Source organism: Pseudophryne corroboree, chromosome 1 (assembly GCF_028390025.1).
Source record: "Pseudophryne corroboree isolate aPseCor3 chromosome 1, aPseCor3.hap2, whole genome shotgun sequence".
NCBI classification, from domain to species: domain Eukaryota; kingdom Metazoa; phylum Chordata; class Amphibia; order Anura; family Myobatrachidae; genus Pseudophryne; species Pseudophryne corroboree.
Window position 1 is genome coordinate 366,049,059 of NC_086444.1, and position 20,528 is coordinate 366,069,586.

Genomic DNA, 20,528 nt, shown 5'->3' on the forward strand with positions numbered 1-20,528 from the left:
GGATATCCTCAGCTTCCTCTGCAACTCCTGTGCTGCTTCTGTCCAGCCTTCTGTGAACTGCTTGCATTGCTGATATCCACAGCTTCCTCTGCAACTACTGCGCTGGTTCCGTCCAGCCATCTGTGAACTGCCTACATTGCTGATATCCCTCAGCTTCCTCTGCAGCTACTGCGATGGTTCCGACCAGCCTTCTGTGAACTGCCACGCTGGTTCAGTCCAGCATCCGAAAACCCGGCTGTGCTGGTTCCGCCCAGCCTTCCATTCCTGCATTGCTGGTCCCTCCCAGCATTCCGTCACTCACTAGTCCTCATGTGACTTTTAGTTTGGTGACAACCCAGCTACTCATTGCACTGGTGGCTCTCACTACCAGTGTTCCAGTACCCACAGCTGGTCACCTTTCACATAGAGCCTTCTGCCTAACTGCCACGTCTGCCTGAGCAGATTATTCATCAAATCATACCAATTCTGTCCACAGTGCTCAAGACCAAACCCAGTGTCCAGTACTAGTGCGGGTTCACAAACAACCACAGCCGTGACAGGAGGTAGGAGAGAATTTTGAAATGTTTGCCCTAAATAAAGGAGTGTATGACTGAAGGTGCTTAGGAACGTGAGGGGGATATGGGGAGCCCAGGTGATCACGGGGATTAAAGAGGAGGAAGTTGCAATTGAGATTGTTTATAACATAAAATTGCCAGGTGCTGCAGAACAGCGCCCCCTGCTTTTGTGGTGCCCTATGCAGTGGCACATGTCGCATCACCCTACTTACGCCCCTGCTTACATTAATATACAACCAAAATATGTTGACCGTATGGGCATGAGATGGAAAAGTCAAATATGACTTACCACGTCTGATGTGAAAAGAAAGCATCATCCCCTAACCCCATACACCTTGCTAGGTTTAGCAGACACACGTGAATCACTCGCATCAAAATCTGAGCTACACTCATGAAAGATTCTTCACAACCCAGTTTTTGAGTGATTTATCGCCCATTTGACATGATCTAGATAGCACCTAACCAGTAGGAATCCTAACTTTGCACATTAGGGGAACTTTTGTTGTCTGTTTTTTAGACACTATTCGTATTTCTAATTTTTTTTTTTTTCCATTTTTTTTTTCTGTTGCTATGTTCAAAAGGATAATGCACTAGATGTGCCTAAGCACTAACCCGGCACCATGAAGTGTTCCAAAGAAGTTCCATTCTATGGAGAAAAGATAATGTGATATGCCTATACTCCCATTTTTAATAGTATTTAACTCTTTTTTTTATTTTTCGTCTAATGGTGAGGCAGTATATTAACATAAAAGACATTGTATATAACACTTAACACTGCATTATTTTTCCACACCAGATTTGTACTCTGTGTGAATGATCCATCACTTCACTTTACCTTGGTGAAAAGTTATAATTTATATACAGCTATGATTATATTTGATAACTGTTAATCTTTTTTTTTTTCTTTTCCCTTTTTCATGCAATTTTATGTGATTGACGTTCCAAACAAATATTGCTTCTTTGGAGTTTCTGATCCAAGGACATTAATGACTGATGTATTTTGTTTTAACTTGTGTTTTGGCTTCATACACCTTTTACCACAAAGAAGTACTTTGATGTTTTTAATGTAATTTGTGCATTAGCACCAGTCACCAGGTCATTCATATAATGTGTATTAATGTTCTGGGTCATGCTGTGGGCTCTGGGTATACAAGTAGCTTTTTTTTATGATTGCAATCAATTCATTACACAGAAATGTCAATGACACCATATTATGCGTCTCAGTTATGCATCTGACAACATACTATGTTATACCCCTGACACCATATTATGCTTCACAAAGTAATGCCCGTGCCACTTACAAATTTTGCTACACTACGGGCCGGATGTAATGACGCCCAAGATAGCTGGAGGTGCAAGATGCTGGCCGATCTCGGAATTTTTTTTAAAGGGGCAATCACTTACAAGGCATGGTTTTGCCTTTTAAGTGACTGCCCCTTTAAAATAAAAGTCAGAGATCGGCCAGCATCTCGCAACTCCGGTGATCTCGGAAGTCATTACATTCGGCCCTACCTGCTCATTGTCAGGGGAATCAATGTTTGATGCCGCTACCATCTCTACCTGCAGCATCTATAGGCCGGGATGTACTAAAGGGAAAAATTCGTTAAAACCCCCGTTTTCGGGGGTAACTTTGGATGGGGATACCCTGGGCTTCTTATCGCTGCCTGCCGCATCCAGTCACCGCTACCCAGCTCTGCTCACGACGATCCCCCCTGCCCGGCATACCTGTGTGCACTGCTGCTGGTGTGTCCCCCAACCTCCTACGCCCCCGCAACACAGCCTTGTCTCTTCCGGCTGCAGGGAGGAGGAGGAGCCTGGGACTGACTACAGACGTCACCTCCCAGGGCTGGGAGGCGACAGAGCCCCCTGCAAACCCTCTCACTCAGCGGCACAGGTAATGCAGAGGGCAGCTCTTAAAGCATTGCAATACTTATCGCATATGTTAGTACATATGCAATAAGTATCAATGCGGAATGTGGCGGAATGTTACCGCCATCTTAGTACATCTCAGCCTCATTCTGAAACACACTCACACCCCCACCACAGGTCAGCGGTCCTGGCACTTCCGAGGATCGCTGTTTGTGCCTCCCTCCTTTCCTAAGCTTCTAGTAAATGTCCCGCCCAAAATGGCAGCCACCTCCTCTAGCATCCTTCACATTTTCAACAGTATTCCATGCAGCGGGCTAGATCACATGGAATACTGTGCAGTCACTACCCACAGGCGACCCGTGCAATTGCATGGGTCGCCAGGCCCTAGAAACGTCCCTTCCCTTTAGAAAGTGTAGTGTAGTGCTAGTAGAGACAACGAAACAATGAAACATTGAAAAATACGGCATGGTAAAATAGTAAATGGTTTACAGCATTATTAAACTGCAAATGGAAAGTAGTAAAACTAATGACACAAGTTAATAACAGAGGCATGAGATTACCATACATACTGGATTGTTGCAGATTTCTTTTGCTCAGTAAAAAGAAAATATATATGTAAATCTAGGGGATGGGTTTTTTTGCACCCCCCTTCCTCCATCCCCCACGTGTCCATAGGCCCCCATTATAAAATGCACCTTCCCAGAATAGCGGGGCTGAACCGAATTGGGTTGCTTCCATTAAGGGAATGATCTCAAATATTTCTACAAAGCTATCCCGCAATGAGAAAGAGACGCAATACTTAAAACAGACCGTGGATGAGTTTATGAATAGAGACTCATTCCTTAAACCAGTGTCTCAATCCCCTCCCATTTGTCCGCAAAAACGATCTCTGGCCCATATCCTGCAGTCTGACTCTCACGGGTCAGATATGGAGGAGTGTGAGGTGGATTTCGAGGGGGGGGGGGGGGGATGCTACTCTGTCACAGCGAATAGAGGCTCTTATAGAGGCTATCAGAGATGTTCTGCAAATTCCAGATAAGGTGTCAGAGGAGTGTGAGGAATCTTATTTTAATGTAAAAAAGAAGTCCTCAGTCACTTTTCCGGCGTCAAAGGAATTGAATACCCTGTTTGAAGAACCGTGGGTTAATCCTGATAAGAAATTCAAATCCCTAAAAGGTTGCTCTCAGCTTTTCCTTTTCCCCTAGAGGATAGGAAAAAATTGGAAAATCCACCGATAGTGGACGCATAAGTTTCTAGGCTGTCACAGTTTCTAGGCTGTCCTGCCATTCACAGGAGAGGCCTTGTTTGGAGATGAACTAGACAAATGGATCTGCAAAGCTACTGCGGATAAGTCTACGTATCTTCCTTCTGCAGCTCCCCCAGCCAGGAAAGCTTATTCATATTCAAATTTACAGTCCTTTCGGACGGCCAAGTTTAAGGGAAAATCCAGAGGTGCAAGAGGTAAACCATGCAAACCAGCAATGGCAGGTGCTCAGGAACAGCGTTCAGGCTCTGCTTCCTCAAAGCCATCAGCATGACGGTGGACCGCGTGGCCTAGAGGGCTGTCAGGTGGGAGCCCGACTAAAATTCTTCAGTCACAACTGATCAAGTTCGTGCCGAGTTCCCTGGGTCATAGATCTTATTTCCCAGGGCTACAGACTGGAGTTCCAAGACCTCCCACCTCACAGATTCTTTAAATCAGGCTAACCAGCTTCACAAGAGGCAAGTATAACTTTACAGCACGCCATCCAAAAACTGGTACAGACTGAAGTAATTTTTTCAGTTCCACTTCATCTGCACAACAAGGGGTACTATTCCAACTTGTTTGTAGTACCGAAACCGGACGGTTCGTTACGACCAATTCTGAAACTAAAGTCCTTGAATCCGTTCTTAAGAGTATTCAAGTTCAATATGGAGTCTCTGAAAGCGGTGATCTCAGGTCTGGAGGAAGGGGAATTCCTTGTGTCTCTGGATACCAAGGATGTGTACCTTCACATTCTGATCTGGCCGCCTCATCAGGATTCTCTACGGTTTGCACTGCAGGACTGTCACTACCAGTTCCAGGCCCTGCCATTTGATCTCTCCACGGGCACGAGGGTATTCACCAAAGTGATGGCAGAGATGATGTTTCTCCTTTGCAAGCAGGGAGTGAACATAATTCCGTACCTGGACGATCTTCTGATAAAGGCCCTGTCCAAGGAGAGGTTGCTGCCTAGCATTGGCCTCTCAACCAAACTTCTCCAGGATCACGGGTGGATTCTGAACCTTCCGCAATCTCACCTAGAGCCAACACGGAGGCTCCCATTCCTGGGAATGATACTGGACACTGAGTCACAGAAAGTGTTCCTTCCATTGGAAAAGAGAAAAGACCATTGGTAATCCAGTCGATGGTGCAGCTCTGCATTCGACTTCTGGGAAAAATGGTGGCCTCTTACGAGGCGCTTCAATATGGAAGGTTTCACGCAAGACCCTTCCAGCTAGATCTGTTGACAAATGGTCCGGATCGCATCTTCACATGCACCAGAGGTTCTGTCTGTCACCAAAAGCCAGGATCTCCCTTCTGTGGTGGCTACAGATTTCTCACCTCATTGAAGGTTGGACGTTCGGAATTCAGTACTGGATCCTGTTAACCACGGACGCAAGCCTCAGAGGTTGGGGAGCAGTCACCTATGGGTTGCAGTTTCAGAGAAGATGGTCAAGTCAGGAAGTCATCCTTCCAATCAACATACTGGAAATCAGGGCTATATACAACGCCCTTCTGTAGGCCTAATATCTTCTTCAAGATTGGGCCATTCAGGTCCAGTCGGACAATGTGGCGGCAGTGACATACATACACCGACAGGGCGGAACGAAAAGCAGAGCAGCAATGTCAGAGGTGTCAAGAATTCTCCTCTGGGCAGAAAAAAACGCTGTGACGTTGTCAGCGGTCTTCATTCTGGGAGTAGACAACTGGGAAGCAGACTTTCTCAGCAGACATGACCTGCACCCGGGGGAGTGGGGTATTCAGGTGCTTGACACATCGGTGGGGATATCCACACATCGACATGATGGCCTCTCGTCTCAACAAGAAGCTCAAGTGGTATTGTTCCAGGTCGAGAGACCCACAGGCAGTGGCGGTAGACGCTCTGATGATTCCATGGGTCTATCAAATGGTGTACATGTTTCCTCCACTTCCTCTGATCCAAAGAATTCTGAAAAGAATAAAAAGGGAAAAGGTTCAAACAATTCTTATTGCTCCAGACTGGCCAAGAAGGTCCTGGTATGCGTACCTCTTGGAGATGCTCCTCAAAGATCCATGGCTTCTACCTCTTCGCGAGGATCTTCTGCAACAGGGCCCGTTCATCTATCTGGACTTACCACGGCTACATTTGACGGCATGGAAGTTGAACGGCTGATTCTAGCCAGAAGAGGGATCCCTAACAAAGTTATCCCGACTATGATCCAAGCCAGAAAGGTGGTAATGTCTAAACATTACAACCGTATTTGGAAGAAATGCGTCTCTTGGTGTGAGGTCAGAAAATATTCTGCTGTGGAATTTCACCTGGACGTATCCTACTTTTTCTGCAAGCAGGTGTGGATGTGGGCCTACGTCTGGGCTCCATAAAAGTCCAGATTTCGGCTTTGTCCATTTTCTTTCAAAAACAATTGGCTTCTCTCCCTGAGGTTTTGAAAGGTGTTCTGCGCATCCAACCTCCCTTTGTGCCTCCCACGGCACCTTGGGATCTCAATTTGGTGCTGCAGTTCCTCCAATCGGACTGGTATGAACAGTTACAGGAAGTTGACGTGAAGTACCTTACGTGGAAGACCGTCACACTGTTGGCCTTGGCTTCAGGAAGACTTGTGTCGGAGCTAGGAGCATTGTCTCACAAAAGTCCCTACTTAATTTTTCATGAGCACAGAGCTGAACTCAGAACTCGTCAGCAATTTCTTCCTAAGGTGGTGTCCGCGTTTCACATCAACCAACCTATTGTGGTTTTGGCTGTTACAGACACCTCTGCTACTTCAAAGTCTTTGGATGTTGTGAGGGCTATGAAGGTGTGTGTAAAGAGAACAGCTCATCACAGGAAATCCGACTCAATGTTCGTTCTGTATGATCCCAATAAAATTGGGTGTCCTGCTTCAAAGCAGACAATTGCACGCTGGATCAGGTCCTCTATCCAGCATGCTTATTCCACAGCAGGTTTGCGAGTTCCGAAATCTGTACAGGCCCACTCTACTAGGTCGGTGGGTTCTTCCTGGGCGGCTGCCCAGGGTGTCTCTGCTTTTACAGCTCTGCTGAGCAGCGACTTGGTCAGGTTCGAACATGTTTGCCAAGTTCTACAAGTTTGATACTTTGGCCTCTGAGGACCTTCAGTTTGGTCAATCAGTTCTGCAGGAACCTCAGCACTCTCCCACCCGGTTTGGCAGTTTTGGTACATCCCCATGGTACTAAATGGAACCCCAGTATCCTCTAGGACGTAAGAGAAAATAGGATTTTAATTACCTACCGGTAACTCCTTTTCTCGTAGTCCGTAGAGGATACTGGGCACTCGACCGGTGCTTCATTCTTCCTGCCCTGTTACTTGGTTAAGTATTGTTGGTTCAGCTGTTGCTGTTCCTGTATAAAGTTGGGTTAGCATAGCGTTCTTCTGTTTTGTGTGTGCTGGTTCGGAATTTCACCACAATCTTTATATATCCTTCTTTCAAAGTATGTCCGTCTCCACGGGCACAGTTTCCTAGACTGAGTCTGGTAGGAGGGGCATAGAGGAAGGAGCCAGCCCACACTATCAAATTCTTAAACTGCCCATGGCTCCTAGTGGACCCGTCTATACCCCATGGTGCTAAATGGAACCCTAGTAGCCTCTATGGACTACAAGAAAAGGATTTACCGGTAGGTAATTAAAATCCTATTTTTCCAATGAACTGGACAGGGAGATAACACTATAGCAGGGAAACACGCAGGGTGGGGTCCCCCTCCATAACGTTAACCAGCTCAAACAGATCAGCCCAGGGCTGGAATCACTCCGAAAGTCTAGACACCCCACCCCAAAATAAATAAATAAAAATGGGGCCCTGAGGGTCAACCAGCCCTAACATTCTAATTTGTCTACATTTTAACTGTTGAAAATTTGACCCTACATTATGTCCATGTCAACATTTTGACAATATCTGCATATTGATTGTTGATATATAATCCATGTCTAAATATTGTACCTGTCGACATTATGGTGTCTACGTTTTGAATGTCTACATTATGACTGTCACGTACCCAACCCCTCTTAGAGCATTGCTTACAGTATATTGAACTCAAGGAAGGGAAAGATGCATTAGGTGGAAGTCTTTCACTTCAATTCACCACTGATACTTTTAGCATAGAGACAGGTTCAGTATGAAAAGCCGTCAGTCTGTATGCTTTTTTTCCCCTTCCCCCTCTCCTTCCCCTCCCTAAAATGGTGGTGAAAAAAGGTATATATTTTTGTATTATTTTAATCACACTTCACTTACATAGCACTTATGTGCTTCTTATTAACCACTATTAATTTTCACCTGTGTGCTGACCTGGGGTAGCCGACCTGTGCCGACGTGATGGGGTCCTGCACCCCGGACCCATACCTAGTATTAGGGACCCCAGTAACGCCTTGCTGATCAGCCTGGGGGCTTAACCCTATATCTGCAGATATACGCAACCAAGTTCTCCGTGTTATTTGATTATTATGTAGTATTATTTTTCACTCAGTGTGCATTAGGGATAACAAAATGTTTTTTCTTACACAGAATTACCCCTCCCTTTTAGCACCTGAGTGACATCACAATCTGATTGAGCAGCTTGCCAATAAATGTGCATTGAAATATGTGTTAGGAGCAAAAAATAAACTAGATGTATCCTGTATCAGGTTGCTAATTTAGGTGATGAAGATAAAGGGGATTAAATATGTCCTATGTGACTATAAATGGTATAGAAACATGAATTTATCCTATATAGGATATGTAGATAGGTGGTATGAGCGAAAGTTATAGTATAGATCGTCTATATATTGTATACAAATGTTACTAGAAATATATATATATATATATATTTCTCCAGCAATATTTATACCTCTATGCGAGCACCTGGACCGGGTGGAGTGAAGCGTGGAGTGCCGGCTGACTTGGATTGTTATATATATATATATATATATATATATATATGAATTATGTATCCTATATAAGATGTAGATTAAGTAATACATTTAAATAAATATGAGTTTATCCTATATAGTAAGATTGATTATGAAGCTAAACATGAGGAGGGGAGGAAAGTAAAAGAAAAAAAAAAGGAAGAGGGGAGGACTAGAGATATCTTTATATCTAGTGTATAACTCTCCACCCTTAACTTTAGGGTAACTATAGCTATCACTGTATTCTGTAGCCTGGGGGGTTAGGTTCATCAGGGTCAAATATATAGTGCTGCGCAGTATATTCTGTTAGCTGTATTTTGCTGTGCTCCTCAGTCACCTCATACCGCATTTATTCTCTGTTTATGTTCTGTATTTACTGTCATATCAATAAGGGAGTTTTTTGCAGGTATTGTATTTGTCTGGCTATATTGTACTGTTAAGCTCAATGGCTACATTCACTATAATGTCTGCCACAAAAGGCGGAAAACCTGCAGGCGCTCCTGCATCATGCATTGCTTGCGCCAAGGATTTACCTGAGAGGGAAGTTTTAACTGATAGTTTGTGTACTGGGTGCCATACATCTCCCAGTCAGCCCGCAGCCCCTGTAACCAATCAGGAGCCACCTTGGGCAGCATTCTCCAGTATGCTGAATACACTTGTGACACATCTTACGCCCCCTTTGGGACCTCCTGTGCCATTGCATCCACATATTGTCCCTGTAGTTAATCCGCCCTGGGCGGACACTCTGTCTACTCAGATACAACAATGAAATCAATCTTTGGTTAGACAAAAGTCTACCCCGAGTCCCGCTGGGGTCAAGGGGTCATCTAAGCGGGTGGCTTCCTCCTCACAATCCACTAATATTTCAGTTAATTCTTCTGAGGAGGATGGGGAGTATACTGATCCGTCAGACACTGATAGAGTTGCTTCTGACGAGGAACCTACAAATCAGGTTGATGTTCCTGACCTAGTGGAGGCTATTAAGCTGATTCTAAAAATTGATGATGAGGTAGATCCCACTACTGCGTCTAAGAAACCTGATAAGTTAAAACGTCAGAAGGTTGCTAAGGTAGTCTTACCACATTCTGACCATTAATAGAAATACGTCAGGAACCCTCGTCTTCTCCAGGAAAGAAATTCTCCCTGTCTAAGAAGATGCTAGGTCGTTATCCTATCCCTGCGGAGTTGAGTAACAAGTGGGAAACTCCACCGCCGGTGGACTCTCATGTCACCCGTCTTGTGGTGTCATCTACTCTACCTGTCAACCACTGTCACCTCACTGAAGGAACCGACGGATAAGCGTGTAGAGGGATGTCTGAAGTCTATGTACTCCCTTACAGGTGCTGTACATAGACCCACTATAGCAGCCTCCTGGGCCGCAAAAGGAATTGAAGCATGGGTTCAGGCATCAGAGGAAGAGCTGACGCAGGATATTTCTGACACTGCCAGACAATATCTGTCTCATATTTCCACTGCTTCCCACTATATTCAGGAAGCGTCCCCAGAGGCAGGTGTAATGGTGGCAAAGGCGGCCACTACTTCTATACTGGCTCACCAAATTATGTGGTTGAGATCCTGGAAGATGGACCTGGACTCCAAAAAGACCTTGGAGGTGCTCCCCTTTAAGGGAGACATCCTATTTGGGGAGGATCTGAATAAGATTGTGACTGACTTGGTGACTGCTAAGACTGCATTTCTCCCAAGTACTAATCCTTCTGCACCGAAGGCAAAGAGTACCACTTTTCGTTCCTTTCGACTTCCAGGGAAAACAAAGGGTCAGGTGTACCCGAGACAGGCTTGTGCTTCCAAAACCACTAAGCCCAAACCTAAACAATCCTGGGCTGTCCATCAGCCTGCTTCCAAACAAGACAAACCTGCTGTATGACGGGCCAGGCCTCCCACTGGGGAATTCCAGGGTGGGAGGCCGGCTTCTACAATTTGCCCTGGTCTAGTTAGGGACCACTTCAGACACCTGGGTGCGGGAAGTTGTCTCTCACAGGTACACTGTCTCTTTCAAGAGATGTCCCCCTCGCCAGTTCTACACAATGGTTATTCCTTCAGATTCGTTGAAAGCGCAAGCTCTACACCTGGTTGTGCAATCCCTCCTGGACACAGGAATGGAAGTGCCGGTACCTCTGTCCCAGAGAGGCATGGGATACTATTCAACCCTGTTTCTAGTCCCGAAACCCAATGGGTCCTACCAACCTACACTCAACCTCAAATTATTGAACAAATTTGTGAGAGTGTCCAAATTCCATATTGGAAACTCTGCACTCTATTGTACTGGCCATGGATCCTGAGGACCATGTGGTATCCCTGGACATACAAGATGCTTACCTGCATATACCTATTGCCATATCGCATCAGCAATATCTGCGGTTTGCTGTTGGTAACCTAAATTATCAATTCCAGGCTCTGCCATTTGGACTGGCCACGGCCCCTCGGATCTTCACCAAGGTCATGGCCATGATGACTGCCCTTCTCCGCCATCAGGGAATCGGGATCCTACCATATCTGGATGATCCTGGCGAACTCCCAAGATGTTCTCCTCAGTCATCTGGACCTGATGGTCCAATTCCTACAAGCCCACGGGTGGCTCATCAACTGGAAAAAGTCCTCACTGGTCCCTGCTCGGAGCATGGTGGACCTGGGGGCACTGCTGGACACACACAGACAAAGACTGTTTCTGTCTCCAGAGAAAGCCCTGAAGCTTCAGGACAGGATCAGATACTTCCTTTCTCGCCCAAGATTGTTGATAAACTCGGCGATTCAAGTACTAGGCTTCATGGTGTCTGCTTTCGACATGGTAGAGTCCACTCAATTTCATTCCCGCCGTCTGCAGAGGTTAATCCTTTCCAAGTGGGATGGCCTACCTGATCGGATCAGGTCTCAAATGATCTCCTTGACTCCGGAGGTTCGTCTGTCACTGAGCTGGTGGCTACAGGACCAACAGTTGAGCAGGGGCCGTCCCTTGTGGATCCCCAACTGGGTTCTACCTACAACGGATGCCAGTCTGTGGGGTTGGGGCGTGGTGTTGGAGCAACACTCTCTCCAGGGTCGGTGGACCAAGGAGGAATCTCTGTTCCCAATAAACTTTCTGGAATTGCGGGCAGTGTTAAATGCTTTGACTCTTGCCCGGCCTCTGATACAGAACAGGCCTGTTCAGGTACAATCAGACAACGCCACCACAGTGGCATACATAAATCATCAAGGCGGCACAGGAAGCCGCATGGCAATGCTCGAAGTGTCAAAAATCCTTTGTTGGGCGGAACGCCATCTGCCAGCAATATCGGCAGTGTTCATTCCCGGAGTCCTCAACTGGGAAGCGGATTTCCTCAGTCGTCAGGACGTACACGCTGGTGAGTGGAGTCTTCATCTGGAAGTCTTTCAACTCCTAGTGGACAAGTGGGGCCTACCAGATGTATACCTGATGACGTCTCAAAACAATCACAAGGTTCCGGTCTTCAGATCAAGGACAAGGGATCCTCAAGCAGCATTCATGGATGCACTGGCAATTCCATGGAATTTTCAGCTGCCATACGTGTTCCCTCCAGTGTCACTCCTGCCCAGGGTACTACGGAAGTTCAAGCAAGAAGGAGGAATACTACTTCTAGTCGCTCCAGCGTGGCCCAGACGGCATTGGTTCTTAGACCTGCAGGGTCTAACGATCAAGCGTCCTCTTCTACTTCCTCAACGCCCAGACCTCCTCGTTCAGAGCCCTTGTGTCTACCCGGACCTGGCCAGACTGGCTTTGACGGCGTTGCTCTTGAAGCTTCACTCCTGAGGACCAAAGGATTCTCTGAAGCTTTTATCCAAACTATGCTAAAAGCCCACAAACCGGCTTCTGTACGGATTTATTACAGGGTATGGAATTATTACTTCACCTTGTGTGCTGCTAAGAATTATGATGCATACAATTTCAGAACTTCCAGACTTCTGGCTTTTCTGCAACAAGGCCTGGACTTAGGCCTTCGTCTGGCCTCCCTCAAGGTTCATATTTCTGCCTTGTCGGTGTGGTTTCAGAGGAAGATTGCATCTATTCCTGACGTTCATACAGTACTTTCACTCAAGAAGTTTTACGGATTCAGCCTCCCTGTGTCCCTCCTGTGGCTCCATGGGATCTGTCTGTCGTCTTGAATGCCCTACAAGAGTCTCCATTTGAACCTCTTGAGTCTGTGGGCCTTAAATATCTTGCGCTTAAGGTCGTTTTTCTGCTGGCTATTGCCTCTGCTAGGAGGGTGTCAGACTTAGGCGCTTTGTCCTGTCGTCCACCTTTTCTGATTTTTCACCGTGACCGGGCAGTTCTCAGAACTCGTCGCGGTTATCTACCTAAGGTGGTATCCTCTTTCCATCTTAACCAAGAGATTGTGGTTCCGGCTTTTATCTCTTCTGGTTTGTCCTCCAAAGAGCGGTCTTTGGATGTGGTACAGGCTCTCTGTGTTTTACGTGGAGAGGACTGCCTCTCTCCGGAGGTCCGATACCCTTTTTGTACTTTTTGTTTTTCACAAACATGGCTGGCCTGCGAATAAGCAAACCTTGGGCAGATGGATTAGAATGGTGATTGCACAAGCTGGTCTTCCAACTCCTGCTGCTATCAAAGTCCATTCTACTCGGTCTCTTGGACCTTCCTGGGCAGCCTGCCGAGGCGCGTCCACTGAACATTTGTGCAAGGCGGCTACGTGGTCCTCAGTGAACACGTTCATTAGGTTTTATGCCTTTGATACTTCTGCCTCCCAGGATGCTTTTTTGGACGCCGATTTCTTGTGCCTGCTACGGTGCATCCCCTCCTATGAGGAACTGTTTAGGGCATCCCCTCCTATGAGGAACTGTTTAGGACATCCCCGATGTATTCCCTGTGGAACACCGTGTACCCCACTGCAGAAAAGGAGATTTATGGTATACTTACCATGGTTAAATCTCTTTCTGCGAGGTACACTGGGTTCCACAGGGCGCCCACCCTGACGCACTTAGCTTCTTTGGGTTTGTACGACATTAGCCACTGGTCCCTTCTCCTGTCGTGATAATGTGGTTCTATGTGACTAACATCTGCCTTCTCTTTTACCTGCTGCTGCATTGGACTGGTTAATGAAACTGAGCTCCAGTGTCCAGAGGCAGGGTTATAGAGGAGGCCATGCAATGCATTCTGGGAACAGTCAAAGCATTAGCCTGATGGTGCCTCTGGATCACGATCCAACTCTACACCCCCTGATGTATTCCCTGTGGAACCCAGTGTACCTCGCAGAAAAAGATTTAACTAATGGTAAGTCTACCATAAATCTCCTCCTTTTTTTTTTTTTCCAATCATATAATACTTTTTAATTAATTTTACAAACATTACAGTTAGAAATTAGCAAAAAGAAACAACCCTCTCCCACCGCTATCCTTCAGCAAAGAGTTTTCCTGGGGCCGATAAAATATAATGTTCCTAACAATTGCATTTACAAATTGTTTAGACCTGAAAAAGCTTGAAGAATAGAATACACTTGAATATCTAAGCCCTGAGTTATCAACAACATTATGAAAATAGTAATATTAGTGTACAATGGATACAGCCCGGGCTTCCTGGACATCGAGAGATCTACACTCAGTTGACTTGTAACTGAGATTGCAGAACAAATATAAACTTCTGTCAGCCTTTCCAGATTCCGGGAAACATGCCAACCATGTCCTTGTTACTATAACCTTGGCATGGCTCATTGGGATTAATACATATTAGAATACATTAATACGTATTAGAATACATGACTATTCAGAGTGTAGTTTTTTGATAAACCAAAGTAAATTCTCCACTATCTGAGGGATATCTACTCCTATATAGACATACATTTCATTACTGACAGAGCAAATACCAAAATTATGCTTTAGGATGGTCATAATTATTTCTCTTTCCAACTTTATATCTCACACCTGTCAGGTCTGGGTTTATGTCTGTTCCCAGTGGGGGCACTAGTGGGTCAGTGGTGGTGTGATGGAGGAAACAAGGAGGCTGAAGTAAGTTCCTGCGCATGTGCGCAAATTGTATTTATTGAATATACACAGGAAATATAAGTATCTGGAGCAATGAATATGTAAATGTATGATTCAGCATGGAAGCCGATACAGTCTCTGAAATAAAAAGTAACATAGAGATAGTTCGGTCTGGGAACCAATGGTAACTGGGAGCAATTGATGATCAGCCTGGGAACCGATGGTGAACTGAAGCAATAGATGATCGGCCTGTGAATCGATGGTGAACAGCAGCAACTCTATGATCGGCCTGGGAAGAGATTGAGAACAGGAACAGATGACGATTGGCCTGGGAACCGATGGGTAACAGGAACAATCTATGATCAACCTGGGAACCAATGTTGAATTGGAGCAATCGATGGTCAGCCTGGAAACCGATTGTAAGCAAGAGCAGATGACTATCAGCTTGGGAACCGATAGTGAACAGGAACAATTGATGATCGGCCTGGAAGCCACTGAGAGCAGGTGCTGGAATTAAACATGCAGTTGGTACACTAAGCAGCAATGGAATCAGGTTTGGCTAAGCTGGAGACAGCTGTGGAATAAAGCAGGATTCCCAATGTAGATAGAATGGCACTGATACTGCTGCAGGCAGCTAACAAACAGGTGTGAGTAATAATGCTGCACCAAGAGAGGGTCTCTGACTGCTAGTGAATGCTGAAGCAGATGGAGCTGCAACTGAACTGGATGGCTGGTGCCTGTAGTTCCATGGAGCAAAGACATGGGAATCTCTGAAGACAGGAGACTGGAACCAGTAAAAGCTTGTTCACAGGATGGGACACGTTGTTCAAGGCAATGATACAGAACAGGAACTCTGGCTATATACCCCCTGGTCAGCAGCGATTGAAGAATCAAGTCACGTGAGGGCTCCAGTGCTCAGGAGTGGATATCACCAAGTCAGCTGATTGCAGGTGTCATGGCGGCGCCCATATGCCAGAGATGGTGGGAATACATCGGGGTACACGCTGTATGACAAGCGTGGTACACACTGAAGAGAGTCTCTGCACATTGCAGGCAATCATGGAACATGCTGCCAGGCTGATGATGTGACCTCCAGAGGACAGCACATCAGAGCACTAGGTAAGTGACATGATGCAAAATGCAGATTCCTGACAGTACCCCCCCGCCCCCTTTTAAGGGTGGGCACTGAACACCCACATTGGAACTTGATGTTCCTTGTAGAAGAACTTACATACAAAAATAACTTGTAATAGTGAAATTCAGAAAAACTTAGGAATACACAAAAGCAGAGCTTCTCAAAAGTCTTCCCAACTTTCATATTCGGAAGACTGACTGGTCACCAGAACAAGTGGGCCATTGACTGTCATTTGAGACAGAATTTACTTCCTGGGAGAAGACATAGCTAGGAAGAATAGAACCTCCCATAATGTGACTTGAGTCGTCATCAACAAACTCACTTTCAGAATCAGAGTCCAGGTTTCATGTGGTCATGGAAGTCTATTGTTTAGGAACAACAATGGCCCTCATTCCGAGTTGATCGCTCGCTTGCTGTTTTTAGTAGCCGTGCAAACGCATAGTTGCCGTCCATGGGAGAGTGTATTTTCACTTTGCAAGTGTGCGAACGCCTGTGCAGCCGAGCTCTGCAAAAACTTTATGTGCAGTTTCAGAGTAGGTCTGAACTTACTCTGCCCTTGCGATCACTTCAGTCTTTTTGGTGCCGGAATTGACGTCACACACCTACTGTGGTGGCGTTGTCTGATTGTACCTGAACAGGCTTGTTCTGTATCACGCGAAGGTTTGCAGGTAAGAACACTGTGACGTTGGGACCCGTCACCAACTTTTGACTTGCGGAGAGAACAGTATTTAATGAGGTGACTAGAACTAGAGATGAGCGGGTTCGGTTTCTCTGAAACCGAACCCGCACGAACTTCATGTTTTTTTTACGGGTCCGAGCAGACTCGGATCCTCCCGCCTTGCTCGGTTAACCCGAGCGCGCCCGAACGTCATCATGACGCTGTCGGATTCTCGCGAGACTCGGATTCTATATAAGGAGCCGCGCGTCGCCGCCATTTTCACACGTGCATTGAGATTGATAGGGAGAGGACGTGGCTGGCGTCCTCTCCATTAGAAATTAGATTAGAAGAGAGAGAGAGATTGTGCAGAGTCAGACAGAGTTTACCACAGTGACCAGTGCAGTTGTTGTTAGTTAACTTTTATTTATTTTAATATAATATATCCGTTCTCTGCTATATCCGTTCTCTGCCTGAAAAAAAACGATACACAGCAGCAGCCAGTCACACAGTGTGACTCAGTCTGTGTGCACTCAGCTCAGCCCAGTGTGCTGCACATCAATGTATAAAAGGCAAAGCTTATAATAATTGTGGGGGAGACTGGGGAGCACTGCAGGTTGTTATAGCAGGAGCCCCCAGGAGTACATAATATTATATTAATTTAAAATTAAACAGTGCACACTTTTGCTGCAGGAGTGCCACTGCCAGTGTGACTAGTGGTGACCAGTGCCTGACCACCAGTATAGTAGTATATTGTTGTATGTATTGTATACTATCTCTTTATCAACCAGTCTATATTAGCAGCAGACACAGTACAGTGCGGTAGTTCACGGCTGTGGCTACCTCTGTGTCGGCAGTCGGAACTCGGCAGGCAGTCCGTCCATCCATAATTGTATTACAATATATACCACCTAACCGTGGTATTTTTTTTTCTTTCTTTATACCGTCGTCATAGTGTCATACTAGTTGTTACGAGTATACTACTATCTCTTTATCAACCAGTGTACAGTGCGGTAGTTCACGGCTGTGGCTACCTCTGTGTCGGCAGTCGGCAGGCAGTCCGTCCATCCATAATTGTATTATTATTATAATATATACCACCTAACCGTGGTTTTTTTTTCATTCTTTATACCGTCGTCATAGTGTCATACTAGTTGTTACGAGTATACTACTATCTCTTTATCAACCAGTGTACAGTGCGGTAGTTCACGGCTGTGGCTACCTCTGTGTCGGCAGTCGGCAGGCAGTCCGTCCATCCATAATTGTATTATTATTATAATATATACCACCTAACCGTGGTTTTTTTTTCATTCTTTATACCGTCGTCATAGTGTCATACTAGTTGTTACGAGTATACTACTATCTCTTTATCAACCAGTGTACAGTGCGGTAGTTCACGGCTGTGGCTACCTCTGTGTCGGCAGTCGGCAGGCAGTCCGTCCATCCATAATTGTATTATTATTATAATATATACCACCTAACCGTGTTTTTTTTTTCATTCTTTATACCGTCGTCATAGTGTCATACTAGTTGTTACGAGTATACTACTATCTCTTTATCAACCAGTGTACAGTGCGGTAGTTCACGGCTGTGGCTACCTCTGTGTCGGCAGTCGGCAGGCAGTCCGTCCATCCATAATTGTATTATTATTATAATATATACCACCTAACTGTGGTATTTTTTTTTCTTTCTTTATACCGTCGTCATAGTGTCATACTAGTTGTTACGAGTATACTACTATCTCTTTATCAACCAGTGTACAGTGCGGTAGTTCACGGCTGTGGCTACCTCTGTGTCGGCAGTCGGCAGGCAGTCCGTCCATCCATAATTGTATTATTATTATAATATATACCACCTAACTGTGGTATTTTTTTTTCTTTCTTTATACCGTCGTCATAGTGTCATACTAGTTGTTACGAGTATACTACTATCTCTTTATCAACCAGTGTACAGTGCGGTAGTTCACGGCTGTGGCTACCTCTGTGTCGGCAGTCGGCAGGCAGTCCGTCCATCCATAATTGTATTATTATTATAATATATACCACCTAACCGTGGTTTTTTTTTCATTCTTTATACCGTCATAGTGTCATACTAGTTGTTACGAGTATACTACTATCTCTTTATCAACCAGTGTACAGTGCGGTAGTTCACGGCTGTGGCTACCTCTGTATCGGCAGTCGGCAGGCAGTCCGTCCATCCATAATTGTATTATTATTATAATATATACCACCTAACCGTGGTTTTTTTTTCATTCTTTATACCGTCGTCATAGTGTCATACTAGTTGTTACGAGTATACTACTATCTCTTTATCAACCAGTGTACAGTGCGGTAGTTCACGGCTGTGGCTACCTCTGTGTCGGCACTCGGCAGGCAGTCTGTCCATCCATAATTGTATTATTATTATAATATATACCACCTAACCGTGGTTTTTTTTTCATTCTTTATACCGTCGTCATAGTGTCATACTAGTTGTTACGAGTATACTACTATCTCTTTATCAACCAGTGTACAGTGCGGTAGTTCACGGCTGTGGCTACCTCTGTGTCGGCAGTCGGCAGGCAGTCCGTCCATCCATAATTGTATTATTATTATAATATATACCACCTAACTGTGGTATTTTTTTTTCTTTCTTTATACCGTCGTCATAGTGTCATACTAGTTGTTACGAGTATACTACTATCTCTTTATCAACCAGTGTACAGTGCGGTAGTTCACGGCTGTGGCTACCTCTGTGTCGGCAGTCGGCAGGCAGTCCGTCCATCCATAATTGTATTATTATTATAATATATACCACCTAACCGTGGTTTTTTTATACCACCTAACCGTGGCAGTCCGTCCATAATTGTATACTAGTATCCAATCCATCCATCTCCATTGTTTACCTGAGGTGCCTTTTAGTTCTGCCTATAAAATATGGAGAACAAAAAAGTTGAGGTTCCAAAATTAGGGAAAGATCAAGATCCACTTCCACCTCGTGCTGAAGCTGCTGCCACTAGTCATGGCCGAGACGATGAAATGCCAGCAACGTCGTCTGCCAAGGCCGATGCCCAATGTCATAGTACAGAGCATGTCAAATCCAAAACACCAAATATCAGAAAAAAAAGGACTCCAAAACCTAAAATAAAATTGTCGGAGGAGAAGCGTAAACTTGCCAATATGCCATTTACCACACGGAGTGGCAAGGAACGGCTGAGGCCCTGGCCTATGTTCATGGCTAGTGGTTCAGCTTCACATGAGGATGGAAGCACTCAGCCTCTCGCTAGAAAACTGAAAAGACTCAAGCTGGCAAAAGCACCGCAAAGAACTGTGCGTTCTTTGAAATCCCAAATCCACAAGGAGAGTCCAATTGTGTCGTTTGCGATGCCTGACCTTCCCAACACTGGACGTGAAGAGCATGCGCCTTCCACTATTTGCATGCCCCCTGCAAGTGCTGGAAGGAGCACCCGCAGTCCAGTTCCTGATAGTCAGATTGAAGATGTCAGTGTTGAAGTACACCAGGATGAGGAGGATATGGGTGTTGCTGGCGCTGGGGAGGAAATTGACCAGGAGGATTCTGATGGTGAGGTGGTTTGTTTAAGTCAGGCACCCGGGGAGACACCTGTTGTCCGTGGGAGGAATATGGCCGTTGACATGCCAGGTGAAAATACCAAAAAAATCAGCTCTTCGGTGTGGAGGTATTTCACCAGAAATGCGGACAACAGGTGTCAAGCCGTGTGTTCCCTTTGTCAAGCTGTAATAAGTAGGGGTAAGGACGTTAACCACCTCGGAACATCCTCCCTTATACGTCACCTGCAGCGCATTCATAATAAGTCAGTGACAAGTTCAAAAACTTTGGGTGACAGCGGAAGCAGTCCAGTGACCAGTAAATCCCTTCCTCTTGTAACCAAGCTCACGCAAACCACCCCACCAACTCCCTCAGTGTCAATTTCCTCCTTCCCCAGGAATGCCAATAGTCCTGCAGGCCATGTCACTGGCAAGTCTGACGAGTCCTCTCCTGCCTGTGATTCCTCCGATGCATCCTTGCGTGTAACGCCTACTGCTGCTGGCGCTGCTGTTGTTGCCGCTGGGAGTCGATGGTCATCCCAGAGGGGAAGTCGTAAGCCCACTTGTACTACTTCCAGTAAGCAATTGACTGTTCAACAGTCCTTTGCGAGGAAGATGAAATATCACAGCAGTCATCCTACTGCAAAGCGGATAACTGAGTCCTTG

At 45.6% G+C, this 20,528-nt stretch overlaps 1 protein-coding gene across 2 annotated transcripts in view; it reads left to right on the forward strand.

Moving 5' to 3' along the window:
- Positions 1–20,528, forward strand: part of LOC134884805 (glutathione S-transferase theta-1-like) — a 43,104-nt gene that overhangs the window by 14,176 nt on the left and 8,400 nt on the right. The window lies entirely within an intron of this gene.